Consider the following 22,068-nt stretch of genomic DNA (forward strand, 5'->3'; position numbering starts at 1 on the left):
ATTTAAGGTGCTGGATATCTCAATTACCCTGATTTAATCTTTAGACATAATATGAATGTATCAAAACATCACATGTACCCTAAAATATGTACATCTTTATGTATCCATTGAAAAAGAAGTTAATAGTGATTAGAGAGAAATGCTAACTTGTAAGCTGATCAAACTGCTTGGTAATATTATGAACCACATTTTTAATAGTTCTGTTGAGTTTCAATTTACATATAACAAATTATATACATTTTGAGTATACAATTTGATGAATTTTGATATACGAAGCCATCACTATCATCAAGATAATAAACACATCCATCATACCCAATACGTTCTTCATGCCCTTTTATAATATTTTCCTCCCACCTTCCCTGCCCCTTCATTTGCAGGTAACAATTAATATGCTTTATGACACTATAGTTTGCAGTTTCTAAAGTTTTATGTAAATAGAATCATATAGTATGTACTCTGTCTTGTTTCTTTCACTCAGCAGAATTATTTTGAAATTCATTTATGTTTTTGCATGTATCAGTAGTTCAATACATTTAATTACTGAGTAGTATTTAATTTTAAGAATATACGAGTTTGTTTATCCATTTGCCATTGATAAACATTTGGATTGCTTTTAACTTTTGGCTATTTCAAATAAAGCTGCTATTAGAATATTCATGAACAAATCTTTGCATGGACAGATGCTTTTGTATTTTTGGATAATTACCTATGTAAATAATTTTTACAAAATGACCAAATTATTTTCCAAAGTGGTTGTATAATTCTACATTCCCACTTGCAGTATATGAGAGTTCCAATTATCCCATATCCTTGTCATACTTTGTATGGCCACTTGTTAATTTTAGTCATCCTAGTGGGTGTGTAGTGCTATCTCATTGTGATTTTAATTAGAATTTCCCTAATGACTTAAAGATGTTGAATCATCTTTTCTTGTGGTCATCTGTTGTCTCTATATCTTACCTGGCAAAGTGTTTGATGAACTAAAGTAAAACTGCGTGATATGTCCCTGCAGAGTATATAATATTCTGTCAAGTACAGTTTTTTATTCTGACACAATTAAGGCCTTAATAAATGAGTAATTCCTATTTATTATGGAAAATCATATTATTATATTGAATCCAGTATCTGTAGAATGACCCCATATCACCCAATCTTGTGTGGTTAGTAATGGAAACATTTCTTTCATTGCTTCATGATCTATTTAAACCAGGATTTCTCAATTTGGGTACTATAGACATTTTGGGCCAGATAATTCTTTATTGTGGGGGACTGTACTGTACATTGTGGGATGTTTAGCAGCATCCCTGGCTCCTCTACCTACTAGATGCTACTAGGAAAATCCCAGTTGTGACAATAAAAAATATTTCCAGCTGTTACCAAATGTCCCTGAAGGGGGAGGGCAAAATTTTCCCTGACTGGGAATCACTAATTTAAACAAACCACTCTGAATTTTCCAGCAACTGCTATTCTCTTTGTTAGAAATATCTTCTACTACATCTCTAGTTAAGCCCTTCTCATATTACAAAATTTAGGGACATATATATTCCTTTAGGCTGTCTTTACTGATCCACCAGACAAGGGAAAATACCCACTTTCTGTGATTCTACACCCCAGCATCTTTATCTCTGTGTAACATTGATCAAACTGTGTTGTCATTGTGTACCTGTCTTTTTTCTCTCTCCATTTCTGAGAGCTTTTGTCCACTTTTTCACTATTCCTGTAACACCTGGTGCAGCAAATGTTGAAGGAAGGAGTTAAGATACTTTCCATTTGTGTCCTTTGCTGACATGTGAACTACAGCTGGAAAGAATACATCATTTGCATTACTTTACATGGTGAATTGAGGCTCTAATACAGTTTCAAATGACTCATGATCTTAGACAGAAAATATAAAAAGGAAAATTAAGTCATAAAGAAAAACACATCTACCTTTACTACTATAGTAAACACAATTAGGTTGATTATAAATAGAAGTGCAATAGTGAGATTACTGTAATCTGTGTGATCAGATTTGAAGTTTCCCTTGACTTGGAAGCTTCCATTAATTGGAAATAGCATTATGCCATATCTTCAAAGTATATAGCCCAGAGTTATACTACGAATTAGCTAGTATAACTACCTAGAGAGAAGCTAAAATCACAGTTGTCAGAAAAATATCCTTGGGGTTTATGGATTTGGTACTGTTGATGGCTGTTGTGAGACCTTGGTTCTTGTCTTCTTAGTTTAAAATAATTTAAACAAGAGACACACAGAAAAGGAGACACAAGATAGAGCAATTTATTGCAAAGGAAAAATAATATTTTGAAAGTTAAGTGCAGAATAGAGAGTACACCCTGAGACAGAGAGAATTCAGGATGGGCTGTTCATAAGGATGAGACAGTGCTGATTATTACTGGGGAAACTCCCTTTCTGAGAGTCTTACATGATTATTCATAAGCAGGTGGGAAGACATGTTACTAGTAAGCATGCTCTGGGTGGTCTTCTGAGTGCACATGCACAGTAGCTACACATGCTTGTTCATAGGTCACATGTCTCATTAGCATCTTAAATCTCCACCCAGAGCTGTATTTATTTACTATTATAATGAGCAAAGGGTCAGTCTGAGGACAGGCAAAATCAAAATGCACATCTTCTCTAGAGGGGAAAGTCCCTACTGGAGAGCGCTTTGCTTGAATGTGCTTAACTACAATGCGAATGCTGGGGCTTATTGTGTTGACTGTATGGTTGCCATGTTTGCTGCATCCCGAGGACACGGTCACTTCCTCAACCACCTATCCTGCCTCAATTCCCCACCTAAGAGATTTTAGGGCCCATAATCATACAGGAGGTTGAGGGGCTAGGTCATTTCTTCTGAAACTGCTTCCTGTTGAGTGCAACATTGTCCCTGCCTAGCCTGGGCCCTAACGTCTCTTCTTGCCTGATCTAATGGAGTGTAAGCCATGTCATTCATGGGACCAGTGGACAAGACATGAGATAGCTCATTAGCAGCTAAAGGTTAGAAGCTTTGCAAAACCATCATGTGGTCCTGGAATTGCTGTAACGTAGAGAGCAAGAAATCAGTTAGAATTTTAAACAAAGTTAGCCCAAAAGTTAAGGCTAAAAGTACGGTAATAATTGCCACTTATATTAAAGGAAGCAGGGCAGATAATAGCCATTGCTTCTAAGTTCCCACAGAAGTTCCTAAAGATTCAATTTTGTCTGCCTGGATAACAATATTTTTAATATTTTCCTGGACCAGACCAGACAGGTTGATATAAAAACAGCATTTTTCTCTTAGATACAAAAATGTTCTTCCTTATCTAGCTGTGAGGAGATCTAAGGCTCTTTGGTTCTGTAGGACTATAGCAGCCACGGAGTCTAGCTGTTGTTGAAGCCTAGTGAGGTCCTTTGCTGTTTATTGGAGGGCCACTGCAGTCTCCTGAGACAGTTAGTGCTGGCTTCCCAAGGCTCCAACTCCCATAGTTGACCCTGCTAATCCCAATAGAGAGGATAGGACTAAACCTAAGGGAATAAGGGGTTCTGCTTGAAACATATATTGAAATACAGGAGGCCATGGGTGTCTCTAAGAGCAAAGCTGGACCACGGTGGGGTCCAGGGAGTCCCCTTGAATCCCCATAAAACCGAAGCCCTAGGAGGTAATGAGCATTTGCCATGCACCATCCTAAGTCTAACCGACACTGGACATCTCCAGGCCCGACCAAGATGGCCCCTGCTGCGAGCTGGGGAGCTGGAATGTCTCCCCAACAAGCCTTTCCATACCTCACTGGTTTGCCAGTTATAATACCTGGAATTCACCAGTGAAATCCCCGCAATTGGGCATCCACATGACTGTGCTTCTTTTGTTCAGCAAAGAAAGCCTATTGAAGGACAATCTGAAGGAGTCTGAAAATGCATAAAACCTGGAGGAATGGGGTACTGTTAATGTGCTCCTGAAAATGGAGAAAATTTTGTCAACAGAAAACTTGATCAACAAATAAATCACAACGTCCACTAGGTGGCAGTCTCAAGTACTGCTGGAGGGACAACAAACAAGCTGAGTATGAAATGTAGCCCGACAGGAGAAAGAAATAAAGAGTATTCAATTAGGAAAAGAGGAAGTCAAATTGCCCCTGTTGGCAGATGACATGATTGTATATTTAGAAAACCCCATCGTCTCAGCCCAAAATCTCCTTAAGCTGATAAGTAACTTCAGCAAAGTCTCAGGATAAAAAATCAATGTACAAAAAATCACAAGCATTTTTATACACCAGTAACAGACAAACAGAGAGTCAAATCATGAGTGAACTCCCATTCACAATTGCTTCAAAGAGAATAAAATACCTAGAAATCCAACTTACAAAGGATGTTAAGGACCTCTTCAAGGAGAACTACAAACCACTGCTCAGTGAAATAAAAGAGGACACAAACAAATGGAAGAACATTCCATGCTCATGGATAGGAAGAATCAATATCATGAAAATGGCCATACTGCCCAAGGCAATTTATAGATTCACTGCCATCCCCATTAAGCTACCAATGACTTTCTTCACAGAATTGGAAAAAACTGCTTTAAAGTTCATATGGAATCAAAAAAGAGCCCGTGTTGTCAAGACAATCCTAAGCCAAAAGAACAAACCTGGAGGTATCACGCTACCTGACTTCAAACTATACTACAAGGCTACAGTAACCAAAACAGCATGGTACTGGTACCAAAACAGAGATATAGACCAATGGAACAGAACAGAGCCCTCAGAAATAATACCACACATCTACAGCTATCTGATCTTTGACAAACCTGACAAAAACAAGAAAGGGGGAAAGGATTCCTTATTGAATAAATGGTGCTGGGAAAACTGGCTTAGCCATATGTAGAAAGCTGAAACTGAATCCCTTACTTACACCTTATACGAAAATTAATTCAAGATGGATTAGAGACTTACATGTTAGACCTAAAACCATAAAAACCCTAGAAGAAAACCTAAGCAATACCATTCAGGACATAGGCATGGGCAAGGACTTCATGTCTAAAACACCAAAAGCAACAGCAACAAAAGCCAAAGTTGACAAATGGGATCTAATTCAACTAAAGAGCTTCTGCACAGCAAAAGAAACTACCATCAGAGTGAAAAGGCAACCTACAGAATGGGAGAAATGTTTTGCAATCTACTCATCTGACACAGGGCTAATATCCAGAACCTACAAAGAACTCAATCAAATTTAGAAGAAAAAAACAACCCCATCAAAAAGTAGGCAAAGGATATGAACAGACACTTCTCAAAAGAAGACATTCATACAGCCAACAGACACATGAAAAAATGCTCATCACTACTCGCCATCAGAGAAATGCAAATCAAAACCACAATGAGATACCATCTCACACCAGTTAGAATGGCAATCATTAAAAAAATCAGGAAACAACAGGTGCTGGAGAGGATGTGGAGAACTAGGAACACTTTTCCCCTGTTGGTGGGACTGTAAACTCGTTCAAGATCCTCAAAGATCTAGAACTAGAACTACCATTTGACCCAGCCATCCCTTTACTGGGGATATAGCCAAAGGATTATAAGTCATGCTGCTATAAAGACACATGCACACATATGTTTATTGCGGCACTATTCACAATAGACTTGGAATCAACCCAAATGTCCATCAGTGACAGACTGGATTAAGAAAATGTGGCACATATCCACCATGGAATACTATGCAGCCATAAAAAAGGATGCATTCATGTCCTTTGTAGGGACATGGATGCAGCTGGAAACCATCATTCTCAGCAAACTATCACAAGAACAGAAAACCAAATACCGCATGTTCTCACTCACAGGTGGAAACTGAACAATGAGAACACTTGGACACAGGAAGGGGAACATCACACACTGGGGCCTGTTGTGGGGTGGGGGAAGAGGGGAGGGATAGCATTACGAGATATACCTAATGTAAATGACGAGTTAATGGGTGCAGCACACCAACATGGCACATGTATACATACGTAACAAACCTGCACGTTGTGCACATGTACCCTAGAACTTAAAGTATAATAAAAAATTTTAAAAAACAAAAAAGAAATGTGGCCTGAAAGATGTAAAACTAAGCAGCAAAATACGCAAATATTGAATGTTGACAGCAACCCATGTGGTTAGTATAATTATGACTAATACAGAAGCAGCATTCAAAAGGAGGGCAGCACATATATTCATATAAGCAATACAGACAACTTAAATCATTTCCCCCAGAACTTCATTGAAACAATGCTGGCAAAAGCAGTGTTGGTGATACGGGAGCGGGGCAGGGAACTGCTGGGTAGAGAAGGGCGGAGTCCCTGGTGACGGCTCCACCCTCAGGCCTGTGCCCACAGACCTAAATGAGGACAGGCTTTTTTGTTTTGGCGCCCAAAAAGTTGCTTTTTGGACTGCCACACCCCCCATCCTGTTTTTTTGTCATCCTGTTTAGACATGAAACTCCCTTTCTGGGAGTCTTACATGATTATTTATAAGGAGGTGGGAAGAGGTGTTACTAGTAAGCATGTTCTGGGTGGTCCTCTAGGTGCACATTTGCAGTACCTGTACGTGCTTGTTCATAGGTCACATGTCTCATTAGCATCTTAAATCTCCACCCAGGGGTGTATTTTTTACTATTATAATGAGCAAAATGTGAGTCTGAGGACAGGGAAAATCAAAATGCTCATGCTTTCTAGAGGGGAAAGTTCCTACTGGAGAGTGCTTTGCTTGAATGAGCTTAACTACAATGAGAATGCTGGAGCTTATTGTGTTGACTGTATGGTCGCCATGGTTACTGCATCCCAAGGACATGATCACTTCCTTGACTGCCTATCCTGCCTCAGAACTATGTAAATCTAGACACCCTACTTCAGTCTTAACTAACTCAGAGCATGGTTGGAAAAAGAAGGTGCAAGTTGAGTTTGGGGATTTCTCTTTAGAAACTAACTTGGTATGTGTGTTACATCAACCCTGCATAGTAGCAAGATTCACCACGGTCTTGCCCTTAAATTAAGGCTGGAAAGCTGGATTCGTCCACCCCAAAACTGGATGAGTATCTCAGGTGGCAGACTTGTTCTAACTACTGTAAGTGAATAACATGTAATGTGCCACATGGTTAATAATCAGTGACAGCCAGATCCCCTAAGCAGGATCCTCTGGCAGACATCATTTTTTCCCTCTGATAAACAAACTGCATTCAGTATATGTCAGTTATTAAGATATTGCCCCTCAATTCAAACCCACTCTTCTATATGCAACTTTGTAATGTTACTCAAGGGTATGGGTCTCAGCCCATTTACCTTGCTCTTTAATTAATTAATTGGGGCAATTAATTACTTTAATTAGGGTAAATACATATATCATAAAATTTACCATTTGAACCATTTTAAAATATACAACTCAGTGGTAATTAGTACACTAACATTGCACAAACATCACCACAATCTAGTTCCAGAACATTTTCATCCCCCAAAAGGTAACTCTGTACTTATTAAGGAGTCACTCTCTATTTCTCCTAGTCTTTGTCAACCATTAATCTGCCTTCTTTCCCTATGAATTTGCCTATTATTTATATTTCATGTAAATAGAATTATACATTATTGTGGCCTTTTGTGTCTGGCTTCTTTCCCTTAGCATAATGGTTTTGAGGTTCATTCATATTGTAGTACATATCAGTATTTCATTCCTTTTATAGATAATATTATTTCATTGTATGAATATACCACAGTTGGTCATTTGGATTGTTTTCACATTTTCTCTTGTGAATAGGCATGCTATGAACATCTGTGTAAAAGTTTTGGCTTGAACACCAGTTTTAAATGCTTTTGGTTATAAACCTGCTGTTAAAATTTCTGGGTCATGTGCCCCCAAACTCTTTTCCTGGTCCTCTCTTTAGAGCTCAGAGATACCAACACCCGTTAGCAGAGCATCCTCCTCTGAGGTGTGAAATTCTGCTCAATAGGACCTCTCTTCTGAGCTCAGGCACACTAGAAATAGTCTTCCATCCAGTGCCCTCTTCTTAGAGGTCTGACTTTCAGCTCTGCAGTGCCCCTCTCCCAAGCTCAAATATACCAACACTATCTGAGAAGCACCCCTCCTCAGAGAACGTGGTCTCAGATTCATGTGGATTCTTCTCCAAACAAAGAAACACCAGTTCCATGAAGCTTCCTCCTTTAAGATTCCAAGTTGTAATAATTCCAAGTGCTTTGTTTCCTCTGCCCTGAGGGTTATACCTGCTTCATGCAGTTGCTCCCTTCATGGTACCTTACAGTTGTTTTTTTCCTGTCAGTTACCTAGTTAAGAATTTTATATCTGGTTAACTTTTAAACTCATGCTGTATTATAAAATCATGGGTGTAGTTTCTGTCTCCCGACTGGACGCTGATGTAGACAAGATGCCAGACTATCATCAATTTGCTTGGTGAGCAGAGTGTTGCAGCATAGGGATGTCTTTATATAACAAAGCAGGAATGGCTCTATAGGGAAAGAACATGGTAAAGACACAGGATCCTAAATTTGCTCCGTCAGGATGGGGGTGGGTATGAGCTGGAGAAAGAAGGGAGGAGAGAGATCGAAGTGTGATGAGCTTTTCTGTTTGTTAGGCTAGGTAAGTTATTTCTTGTATAGTACACACAGGAGAAAAAGATTACTTTGAGTGTATTTATTTACAGCTTTTAAACACATTGTTATTACCTAAGCATGTTAAAGAATTCAGTAACATCTAAGCACATTTATTGGGTCATAGACTACCCACTGATTTTTACCCATATGATAAAAAACCCAGCAAATTATGCCTTGTTTATTTTTCAGAACACACTGTCATAATGCAATGCATAAAACAACCTAAATGTTGATCAGAAGAGGGCTGGTTAAATAAACATAGTACATCAGTGTAATGGAATATTATGAAAACATTAAAAATGATGAAGCACATATATTATTTAACATGAAATACATCTACCTTCTTTTGTAAACGAAAAGAACAATTTAAAAAACAGCAGGTATGACCTAATTCTATTTCTATAAAGAAATCTGTGTGTGTATGCATTGACGGAAGTCTGGAAATATATATAATAAAATGCTGACTGTGGCATTTTAAGTATTTTTTATTATTTTCTGTGTTGTATGCTCTCTCTCTCCCTCGTTTTCTCTTTCGCTTTTATATTTTATGCTATGGTCTGGATGTTTGTGTCCCCCCAAAGTTTATATGTTGAAAACCTAATCACTAATGTGATAGTATTAGGATGTGAAGCCTTTGGGGTGATGAGATCATGAGGGCAGAGCCTTCATTTTGAGATTAGTGACCTTTTAAATGAGGCCTCAGGGAACTGCTTAGCCCCTTCTACCATGTGAGGAGGACACAGTGAGAAAGTGCCATCTGTGAACCATAAATTGGACTCTCAGCAGACACTGAAGTTGCTAGCACCTTGATCTCACACTTCTAGCCTCCAGAACTGTGAAAGTAAATGTATATTGCTTATACACTACTCAGTTATAGTATTTTGTTATAGCAACCCAGATTGAGTCACCTTATAACTACATAAGTTCTTTTTCAGTCAGAATATGAATTTCATTAAAAAGAGAACTATCAGAGTTCTACTCCTGGCATGGCAGTGTGAAGATTTTCATGGACCTGCTCCCCAGTGAAAATGGTAAAAAATATATTAAAAATAAACAGCCATTTAAAGTCTCTAGAAGTGGTCTCGCGGGGCATGTAAGTAACAAAGAAGCATTTATTCAAGGAAATCTACTAGAGTTTGATAAAAATGGTGAGTCTGTGGTGTTCAAGCTGAAACCTGCTCCTTGTTTCCCCTTTCACAGATCAGTAACATAGGAACTATACTCCAGACTGCTGCAGCCAAGAGCACAGGGCTTCCTCTCTCCAAAACTCCCAGTTAGAGGACAATCTTTCAGGGAAGGGTAGATGTCGGTATTTCTTATCCTTCCCCCAGCTACCTGTTACTAAGTTCCAGATGAGTGTAGCTGAGAGGTGGGGTTTCCCTTCTTTGATCTGAACACCACTTGAGGGGTGAAATCTCCATCTCGGACAGGGTGCCACTGAGAATACTGAGGTCCAAATCACCCTTGGCAGTGATCCAATCACTCCTGTAAGGCAGTGGTTCCACACTAGGAGAGGCAAGTCAAGATAATTTGAGGTTAGTTTACACACATACCCACTGAGCATTCAGCTGCTAAAGTGAAATATCACTCAGAGAGAAGCATGCCATTGTCTATACCCCACCTCCAGGGTCATGACTCAGAGGTTTGACCTGGGAAGATAAAAGAGCCTGTGAAAAAGATGTGGGAAGAGCCCATGAGGGTTCAGAAAAAAATCTCAATCATGGTCCACAGGAACTTCTTCAAAAGAGCCTGAATGTTATTGGATTAGTCTGTTCAGCAATTTAAGTCCTGAAGCACTACTAAAGACCATACAACAACCAATCATTAATTTGTAGGGCTTAACAGCTGGATAGTAAAGTAAAAGAATAGTCAAAGAGAGCTCTAACAAAACTAATGTCACCCCAGTGTGACTGTGGGTATACACAAGGCTGCGCCTATTTGAGAAGCAGCATCAGAGATCTAACACTACAGGGAGGGGAAATAAACAAATTTAGCCAGTCACTAAACAAATTAACAAACATACTAGCAATAATAAGACTCGGGGGTGGGGTGGGATGGGCAGTATCCAGAATTGCTACAATATATTATCTAAAATCTCCATTTCCCAACAAGAAATTTACAGGACATCTAAACAACTAGAATAGCATGACACCAGAAAAAGGTCAGGAGAAAAAAAACACTGCCTGTGAGTTTTTGAAACAAATGAAACTGGAAACAAAACATACCAACACCTGTGGGATACTGGCAAAAGCAGTGCTAAAAGGGAAGTTCATAGCATTAAATGCCTATATCACAAAAGTAGAAAGGTTACAAATTAACAACCTAATAATGAAACTTAAGGAACTAGAAAAGCAAGAACCAACCAAACCCAAAATTAGGGAAGAAAATAAATAAGAAAGATTAGAGCACCAGTAAATAAAATAGGCCCAAAACAAACATGAAGGATTAATGAAAACAAAAAAATGGTCCTTTGGAAAGATAAAATTGATAAACTGCTAGCTAGACTAAAAGAAAAGGAGAGAAGACGTAAATAAACAAGATCAGAAATGAAAAGGAGACATTAAAAATGATACCCCAGAAATACAAAAGATCATTAGAGACTATGATGAACAACTATACACTTGCAAATTAGAAAACCTAGAGGAAATAGATAAATTCCTGGAGACATACAACCTCCCAAGATTGAGCCAGGAAGAAACAGAAAACCTGAACAGGTCAATAAGAAGCAGTGAGATAGTGAGTTTAAATCAGTAATTAAAAACCTCCCAACAAAGAAAAGCCCAGGACCAAATGAATTCACAGACAAACTCTATCAAACTTACAAAGAAAAACTAACACCAATCTTCCAGAGACTGTTCCAAAAAATCAAGAAGGAGGGAATTCTTAACTTCTATGAGACCAGTATCACCCTGATATCAAAATCAGACAAGAACACAACAAGAAAACTACAGATGAATGTCCCTATGAACATAACACAAAAAACCCCAACAAAATACTAGCAAACCAGATCCAACACATCAAAGATAATACATCATGATCAAGTGGGTTTTTTTTACACCAGTGATGCAAAGATAGTTCAACATATGCAAACTAATAAATGCAGTCCATCATGCAAACAGAATTAAGGACAAAAAATATGATCATCTCAATAGATACAGAAGAAGCATTTGATAAAATTCACCCTTCCTTCACTTGAACCGGGGAAGCGGAGGTTGCAGTGAGCTGAGATCGCACCATTGCACTGCAGCCTGGGTGACAGAGTAAGACTGTCTCAAAAAAAAAAAAAAAAAAAAAAAAAATTACAGAATTCCTTCATGATAAAAATCCTCAATGAACTAGGAATATAAATAACATACTTCAAAATAATAAAGGCCACATATGCAAGTTCTCAAAAAACTAAAAGTAGAAGTACCACATGATCCAGAAATCCCAGTGCTGGCTATATATTTCTAAAGAAAGGAAATCAATATATCGAAGAGATATCTGCACTCCCTTGTTTACTCTGGCATTACTCACAATAGCCAAGATATGGAATCAACCTAAGTGTTCATCAGTGAACAACTGGATAAAGAAAATATTATATATATATGTACGCGCACACACACACACACATTTGCAAGAAGATGGATGGATCTGGAGGACATTATGTTAAGTGAAAAAAGACAGGGGTGGAAAGACAAATACCACATGTTCTCACTTATATATGGGAGCTAAAATTTTTTTTTAAATGAACTCATAGATACAGAGAGTTGATTGCTGGTTACCAGAGGCTGGGAAGGGTAGGGGAGAGTTGGGGGGGCAGGGGGGAGGGAGATAGAGAGAGAGAATGAATAAGAATAAAGTGAGGGTAGTGCAAAATAACAGAATAAATAATATCTAGTATTTAGTAGCACAATAGGGTGACCAGAGTTAACAACAATTTATTGTATATTTTAAAATAATTAAAAGGTAGAATTGGAATGTTCCTAACACAAACAAATGTTAGATGACTGAGGTAATGGAGACCTCAATCATTCTGATTCAATCATCATACGTTGTATACATGTATCAGAACATCACATGTACTCTATTATTACATACAATGATTATGCATCCATAATTAAGAATAAATTAAAAAAACAAAGGAGAGAACATGTGGTCTGAACTTAACTACATTGATTGCTTAACAAAGAAACAACGATCAATATTTTCCAGGTTATTTTAATAGACTTAATGGCTTATGTAGTAAATTCTCATAATTTTCTGTTGCCTTGACATCCATTTTATATATAAGTTTAATTTTCTCATACCAGAAGCAGGGCTTAGTCACCCTTGGCACAGCTTCCAGTTCTGTACCTCCCCTGGTTTCTCAATATATTTGATACAGATATCTGACTTATACAACCTCCTTCTGTTGACCATCTCCCTAAGGGACAGCTAGATATAAGCTACTTGACTGTCCCCACTGACCCACATACCCTCATGAACTGTGCAGATATGCCACAGTGACCAACTCTCATTTACAGTGTGACCTCCTGGAACTCTTGTGTGTTTGCTTTAAATCTAACAATGAAAAGCCCCCTCAGGAAATCTGTTTGGATAACTGCCCTAACCCCAATAAGAGTACTGGCTGATGGGCCTCTCTCTTTCTCTCTCTTTCTCTCTTTCTCTCTTTTTCCATGTACTCCCTGACCTCAGTGTGTACAGTCTCTAAATGTGCCATGGACCCCCAAGAGCTATAAGTAATAGACTCTTTATTTCCTCCCCGTGTCTCTCCTAATAATTGCACAGGTACTCTCTATCTTCAAGATCCCATATTAAAACATTCACAACAGACTATTTAAAAATTTGCAAATACAAACCAAAATTATACCACATATAAAGGATCAGGAAAATATGATCAATTCCCAAAGAAATAATCAATAGATACCAATTATAATATGACCAAAATGTTGGAATTATCAAAGGCTTTAAAGTAGCTGGTATATCTATGTTCCATGAGGTAAAAACACATTTGAAATGAATGAAAAAGTAGATATCTACAGAACAAAAACTATTTAAAAAATACAAAGTTAAGAACAGAAAACAAATTAATGGGTATAAAACATTCACTGGATGGACCTAACAACAGAAATTAAAAGAAAGAATCAGTAAACTTGAAGAAAGATCAATGGGAATTACCCAAATTAGTGTTCTGTGAGGCAATATTAAAAGTGTAATATTTGTGTCTTTCAAAATACTGAAAGAATTAAGAGTTTGGTGCAGAAAAAATCAGGAAGTGATTATTAAGGTGAGACTTCTTGAATGACAGAGGAAGGAGCTCAGATTACCCTCTACCTAGCAAACCAACTATTTAACTGGTAAAAGTTACTAAAAAGCAATCATTGGAAGCCTATGGAAATTAACCTGAGGATATGTGACAAATGGAGAAACATTTATTCAAGAAAACTTAACTAAATCTTGGTAAGAAGATTAACAGTTTGTTTGATTACTCTCCACCTCCAGCTCCATGTTATGGAAGCTCAGCTCCAGGCACGTGAAGCCAAAAAACAGGGGCTCCCTCTCTCTCCAGCTCCCAGCCTGGGGCTATGGTTTCACAGTAAGAAGGGCGAGCTGCCAGTATCATTCCTCTCACTCAGCCACATGAGATGGAAGCTCTCTTCTAGGCAGTAGCTGCTGAGAGGACTAAAGTTCCCTTCTTTCACCCAGCCTCAATTTATATGGTAAAAGCTCAAATCCCAGATGCAACAGGCGAAGAACACTGGGGCACTGATTGCCTCTGACCCACATTCCTCCATTCCTCTATAAAGCAAAGGTTCCATGGCTGGCAGGGCAAGCCAAAAAGATCAGGGGCTGCCATCCTTGTCCAGTGCTCATTTGTAGAGTGGGGTTATTTCCTGGAAAATCAGATTCCTGTTCCCAACTCCAGAGCTCTGGTGAATATACTAAAAACCACTGAATTGTACACTTTAAAAGAGAGACTATTACATTATGAGAATTTTATATCAGAAGAAGAAAAAACTCTCAATCCAAGAGAAATCAGAGAAAAAGGCAAAAGGAAACAAATAACAGATTGGATAAATAGCTAACAAATACCAAAATGGTAGATTTAAATCTAACCATATCAGTAATCACTTTAAATTGTAAATTATTTAATCACTCTAGTTAATAGGTAGTGATCATCAGACAGGGGAAAAAATCCAAGGTATATCGGTCCCACTTTAAATACTAAACCATAAATTGCTTAAAGAGAGAAGTTTGCAAAAGATAACACTCATCAAAAGAATGCTAGAGTGACTACATTATTAACCCAACAAAGTATATGTCAGAGCAAGAACAAAGAGAGTCGCTTGGTCACTTCACAATAACAAAGTGGTCAATACATTAAAATGACATAAAATCCTAAATATGTATGTACTTAGTAACAGAGTTGCAAAATAAATTAAGAAAAGATGATAGAACTAAAAGGACAAATACAAATTTTCACAAGTATGTCTAAGATTTCAATATTACTTTCTCAGTAATTTATAAAACAAGGCAATAGGCCAGGCACAGTGACTCACGCCTGTAATCCTAGCACTTTGGGAGGCAGAGGTGGGCGGATGACCTGAGGTCAAGAGTTCGAGACCAGCCTGGACAACATGGTGAAACCTCACCTCTACTAAAAATACAAAAATTAGCCGGTCATGGTGGCGGGCACCTGTAATCCCAGCTACTTGGGAGACTGAGGCAGGAGAATCACTTGAACCCAGGAGGTGGAGGTTGCAGTGAGCTGAGATCATGCCACTGCATTCCAGCCTGGGTGACACAGCAAGACTCCATCTCAAACAACCACAAAAACAAAAACAAAACAAAAACCAAGAAAATACAAAATCAGTATGAATACAGAATACTTGAACAACACTATCAAGGCATTTACACAACATTCCACCCCACCACAGAAGACTATATCTTTTCAATTACACAAATAATTTACCAAGGTAGACCACATCCTGGACCATACAATAAGTCTCAATAAACTTAAATGCATGCCATAAAAAGTATGTCATCTGACTATAGTGGAATTAAAATAGGAATCAATACTAGAAAGTTATGTGGAAAATCTCCAAATATTTGGAAGCTAAATAAGACAGTTCTAGGCAATCATTGAGTTTAACAAGAAATCAAAAGAAATATCGGAAAACATTCTGAACTAAATGAAAACTCTTTCAAAATTTATGGGATTTAGTAAAGCCTTACTTAGGGAAAATTTTATAGTAATAAAACCTAATATTAGAAAAGAACAAAAGCTGAAATTGATGGTCTCAGTTTCCACCTTAAAATACAAGAGAATAAGAGAGCAAATGAAATCCAAATTAAGCATTTTAAAGAGTAAAGACCAAATCAAAGATCAGTGAAATAAGATGCAATAACATAGTAGAGATAAGACAGTTTTTAAAAAGTTTCACTGTTTAAACTATTTTGCCCCTCCTATATTATTGCACTTTATTTCATTGATTTTTGTTTTGATCTTTATTAATTATTCTTTAAACTGTTAAAAAAAAAAAAGCCTGTAAAAAAAAGTAAAAAAATAGTTTAAAAAAAGTCAAAAAAAAAAAAAAAAGTCAATGAAACAGTAAAAAAAAAAAAAATTAGTGCAATTTAAAAATAGTTATTTGAGGGCTGGGCACAGTGGTTCACGCCTGTAATCTCAGCACTTTAGGAGGCCGAGGTGGGCAGATGGCTTGAGATGAAGAGTTCAAGATCAGCCTGGGGAGCATGGTGAATCCCTGTCCCTACAAAAAAAATACAAAAATTAGCCAGGTGTGGTGGTGCGTGCCTGTAGTCCCAGTTACGCAAGAGGCTGAGGTGGGCGAATCACCTGAGCCAGGGAGGTCGATGATGCAGTGAGCCATGATCATGCCACTGCACTCCAGCCTGGGCAACGACAAAGTGAGACCCTGTCTCAAAAAAAATATATTTCTTTGAGAAGATCAATAAAATTAATAAACCTCCCACTGCAAATAATTAATATCAGGAATAAAAGAAGAAACATCACCAGAGGTTCTACAGATTTTTAAATGGTTAAAACGGAATATTAAGAACAACTTAATGCTAATGAATTAGACAATCTTTAAGAAATGTGCAAATTCTTTGAAAGTCTTACACTATCAAAGCTTACTCAAGAAGAAATACAGAATCTGAACAACCCTATATCTATTTAAAAAACTGATGCTGTAGTTAAAGACGTTCTCACAGGGAAAACTCCAGGACCAGATGATTTTAGTATTGCATTTTACCAAACATTTATGGAAGAAATAATAACAATTCTATACAAATTCTTTCCATTGCTCTTATAGAAAACCAAAGATATCAAAAGAAAGAACTGCCAGACACATTCATTATGAACACAGATGGAAAAATTTTAAAATATTTAACAAATCAAGTAATGTAATATTTAAAATAGGAATAATACACAACTGAAAGTACTAACCACAATATGATCACAGCCAGCCTCTTCAATAAATGATACTGGGAAAATCTCATATTCACATGCAGAAGAATGAAAATGGACTCTTATCTCACTCCTTATAGAAGAATCAACTCAAAATGGATTAAAGACTTAAATGTAAGACATGATGCTGTAAAACTACTAGAAGAAAACAGGGAAAAAGCTCCATAACAGTAGTATAGGAAGAGAGATTTTTTTTTTATATGACCCCAGAAGCACAGGCAATGAAAGCAAAAATAGAAAAATGAAATTGCATCAAACTAAAAACTTCTGCACAACAAAACAAACAACAACACAATAAAGAGACCACCCACAGATAAGGACAAAATACTTGCAAATCATATGTCAGATAAGCGGCTAATAACCAAAATATACAAGGAACTCAAACTACTCAATAACAAGAAAACAAATAGCCCTATTTAAAAATGGGCAAAGGACCTGAATTGATGTTTTGCAAAAGAAGACATACACACTGTCTCTATACACATACACACACACACACACACACACACACACACAAAGGCCAGGCATGGTGGCTCATGCCTGTAATCCCAGCACTTTGGGAAGCTGAGGTGAGAGGACTGCTTGAGGCCAGAAGTTTAAGACCAACCTGGGCAATATAGCAAGACCCCATCTCTATAATTTTTTTAAAAAATTAGCCAGGCATGGTAGCATGTGCCTGTAGTCCCAGCTGCTTGGGAGGCTGAAGTGGGAGGATTGCTTGAGTCCAGGAATTTGAGGTTGCACAGGAATTTGAGGTTGCAGTGAGCTATAATTGCATTGCTACACTTCAGCCTGGGTGACAGAGCAAGACTCTGTCTCTAAAAAAAAAAAAAAAAAGTAAAAAAATGTAAAAAGACATATGAATGACCAACAGATATAGAAAAAGTGCTCAACATCGCTAATCATCAGAGAAATGTAAATGAAGACCACAATGACCTATCACCTCATACCTGTTAGACTGGATATGATAAAAAAAAGATGAAAGATAACAAATGTTGGTGAAGATGTAGAAAAAAGGGAACCCTTGTACACAGTTGGTGGTATTGTAAGTTAGTACAGCCATTTTTGAAAACAGTATGGAAGTCCCTCAGAAAACTAAAAATATAATTACCATATGATCCAGCAATCCCACTTGTGGGTATATATCCAAAGGAATTGAAATCAGTATGTTGAAGGGATATTAGCACTCTTATACTCAATGCAGCATTATTCACTATAGCCAAGATATGGAAACAACAGAAGTGCCCATCAACCAATGAATGGACTAAATAAATGTGATATATATAGACACAATAAAATACTAAAAAAGCAAGAAATGTTGTCATTTGTGATAACATAGATGGACCTAGAGGACAGTACGCTAGGTGAAATAAGCCAGGCACTAAGAGATAAATACGCATGATCTCACTTATATATAGAACCTAAAAAAATGGGAACTCAAAGAAGAATAGAGTAGTATGGTAGTTACCAGAGGTTGGAAGGGAGGCTGTGGATACTGGGGTGCAGATGAGGGGTAAAGCGGAGCTGTTGGTCAAAGGATACAAAGTTTTAGTTGCACAGAAAGAATAGGTACTGTTGATCCATTATACAGTGTGGTGAGTACAGTTAATAATTATGTATTGTATATTACAAAATGGCTAAAAGAATTTGGAGTGTTCTAACCACAAATAAATGATGTGTTTAAGATTATGGATACATTATTTGGCCTGATTTGATCATTCCATAAAGTTTAGTATCAAAACATCATATTATGCACCATAAATATATACAATTTTTATCTGTCAATTAAATATAAAATAAAACTTCAAAAACCAGTACTACATCAAATTACAATTAAAATATGAAGATAAAAGATTCATCAGTATATAGAGAGACAAAAAGCATTTCACAAAAATCCAACATCCTTTCCTAAAAAGAGCTGTCTGAAAACTAAAAGTAGAGAGAACGTCCTCAAACTCATAAAGGGCCACTGCAACACACAGCTGATACCTGCTGTGAGTCTGTCTAGTCCTGTGCAGGAATCCTAATGGCAGGGCAGTGGCCAATTGAGCAACCAGAGCCATTTACTTATGAGAGGCACTCAGGTACTGTTGCATTTGAATCAAAGTCTCTTGGGTTAAGTTGGTTCTGGTTTCCAGTTGGAGTGATTTTAAAGTCTTAAAAGCATTGGGTCAACATGATACTAGTGGGAAATCTCTTGTGGGCATCTATTAAAACAGGATAGAAGAACTTTAAAGAGGAGTCAAATGCTTAGCCCAAATATGAGAGGATTATTAATACTTGTAGGGTAGGACATAGAAGGGATCTGGTGGGGAGCCAGCTGAAAATATTTGGAAATCAGAAATTTGGTCCAGTAAGCCATCCAGGAGGCTTTGTGAAGATGTTCCTTTCAAAGATTTGACCAGCTTTAGGATCTTACATGTTTCTAATTCAACCTGACTGAAAGTATTTACCCAGGTGCAGTAGGAAGTGTTAGCAACAGCACAAACACCACCTTGTACAGCAAGGTAATAGTCTAAAGTAATGCAGTTGCCTAGGGCCATACAAGCAAAGAAGTCTAGGGACCTCTGTTACACCCTGATGGTCCAGTTAGTGGTATAGGCAATTTTGTTAACAGTGTAGTAAAGGTTTCTGATCATATATTCATCCCAAGCAGGGCCTAGTTCAAATCAGAACTCCAGAAAACTTCCTTATCTAGCTCCTTCACTAGGGTTAACTCCTCTTGGTAAATGGAATCCTTGGGAATGTCTACCACTGTCATCTTCATAATCTGAGGGGTTATCATTGGTGTTGAATCATGCCCAAAGACTCTCAGGTAGCTTTCAGAGATCAGGGTAGGTAGCATTAGCGAGGCTAACTGAACAGATGGAAACTTAGGTAAAAGCCCTTTTTTTTTGACAAAATCTCCTGGCAAGGACAGCTCAAGCTTATAACTTACTTCCTCTTTTTGGGACAAGGAAATATAGGCACAGCAAGTTTCTAAAAAGTCTCTTCCCATGAGGTGTATGTGGGACAATGAGACAAGCAAAAGGCAATGACTGAGAGTGAGGGGCCCAAGCTGGAAGGGTATAGATAGAGATTTAAGAATCATCGGTTGGTTGGCTACCCCAACCATCTGGATGAATTCAGAACTCCAGAGAGGGGATGTGGAAAGTGTGTCAAAATTAAGGATAGACAGAGTAGTTCCTGTGTCATCCAGAGCTCTGACTGGTTCATCTCCAATTTTAATACCTAATTAATTAATACCTGGTTAGTTTTAAGTAGGGGAGATGTATCTTTAATGTCCCCAAATTATGTGTAATTTTGCTTGGGGGAAGAGGGTTGGGATACTTTATCAGGATTAGTTGTAGCCAAATATTAGAGAAATTAGGATAATTCAGGATCTAGTGCGGTCTGCACGTAGGTAAGAACTTAAAAACAATGCACAGGGTTACAATCTAATAACAGGTGTACTTTAGTTTTCCTTCAGAAACGTAACTTTTTATCTCCACATTGATCATATAGGAATCCCAGATTTAAAAACCTGTTGAGGCTAGAAAACCAATGCACGGCAGGCTTTAAATGTTACTTAAAATCTTAAGGTTCCTGGGCCCTCCAGGAAGTGACAATGTCTACTCATTCACTAAGGCTGGGAACTCCTAAAGCCAGGTATTTTATGCATATTCATAAATATGACATATTAGTCAAAACCTTGATAACATAGCCAATGTTTCCAATTATATCCTGCTTATAAAGAGACAGCAAATTTTTATTGAACTTATATAAATAAAAATAAGAATACTTATGACTAGTTTCTGAATTTTTGAGAAATCAATTAGGGAGAAAAAGCAAATGCTCCCACCTTTCATAAAAAGATACTTTACCAAATTATTGCATACTACAGATAGCTTATGAAAGAAAGTTTTATTAAACCTGTAGAACAAAACATTTAAGGAAAAAACAATGTTTTCAATAAGTCATAAAAACAATATCCTTGTCAATTACTTAATTTTATGTAAAGTATTTTGTTTTACTCAATCTTTTTTTCTCCCAGGGGAAAAATATCACCATTAGCATCCAAACCAAAGCAGCCCTTACTCTCTAGTTCCCAGTTGCCTAAGTTCTAAATATTCTCAGCAGTACTCAATCTTGACCAGACACCCAGAAAGCCGAGTAAAGGGGTAATCATCTTTTCTAGGCTCACACACATCAAGAATGCTTTTGTACTCAACAAAATGTACACTAAACCTTATTTTAAATCCTTTCAACTTGTAAGAAAACTAGCCATCCACTTTTTTCTCTAACACCAGACAAAAACACACTAAGTAGTGGCATTAAAAATTGCTTAACAGATAGCCTTATGTGCCAATTAGCAATACTTTGACCACCAAAGGGACTCCTGGGACAAATGCTGGGTAGCAGTTAAAAGTGTTATAGGCTTCCTCCAGCTCCCAGACAGGAGCTACATGGACACACATCGGTCACGTGAGTGTGACAGAGACAAATCAGAACATGACAATCAGCACACAGTTTTTATCCACCCATCAATAATTTCATCATCCATTATTTTACTCAATCTTGATTAGCAATTCCATGAAAAACAATTTTGGACTACAGCTGATTGCAACTGCTTCCAGAGAAGAATTAAAACATTAACCATGGATGACAAAAACCCAGAACAGTCATGGTCAAAAATCTGATGAGAGTTTACAATTGACAAGGAAATTGAGCCACCTCTACTATATGCAGCATTTTAAGATAACAACCAGAATTATAATTGACATCTTCACATCAGGACCATCAGACTTTTACAAATTTCATGTAATTTTTTGGAATACTCATATTAATAATCCAGGTTTATGACTGATAACATATTAGATTTGTAGGAACCTATAGTTTTGAAATATATTTTAATAATATACCCATAAGTGTAACTGAGAAAGGATCCAGAATCACTTATCAATTAACAATGTTTCCCATACAATTTACCACGTAAGCCTAATCATTTAATATTTCC

At 37.4% G+C, this 22,068-nt stretch overlaps 1 non-coding gene across 1 annotated transcript; it reads right to left on the reverse strand.

Annotated features, from left to right (window-relative positions):
• Nucleotides 1–21,553: 21,553 nt before the first annotated feature.
• Nucleotides 21,554–21,616, reverse strand: LOC112616722. Its single transcript, XR_003117749.1, has one exon. It is a non-coding gene; the product is annotated as a small nucleolar RNA SNORD43 (small nucleolar RNA).
• Nucleotides 21,617–22,068: the final 452 nt, after the last annotated feature.

Source organism: Theropithecus gelada, chromosome X (genome assembly GCF_003255815.1).
Source record: "Theropithecus gelada isolate Dixy chromosome X, Tgel_1.0, whole genome shotgun sequence".
NCBI classification, from domain to species: domain Eukaryota; kingdom Metazoa; phylum Chordata; class Mammalia; order Primates; family Cercopithecidae; genus Theropithecus; species Theropithecus gelada.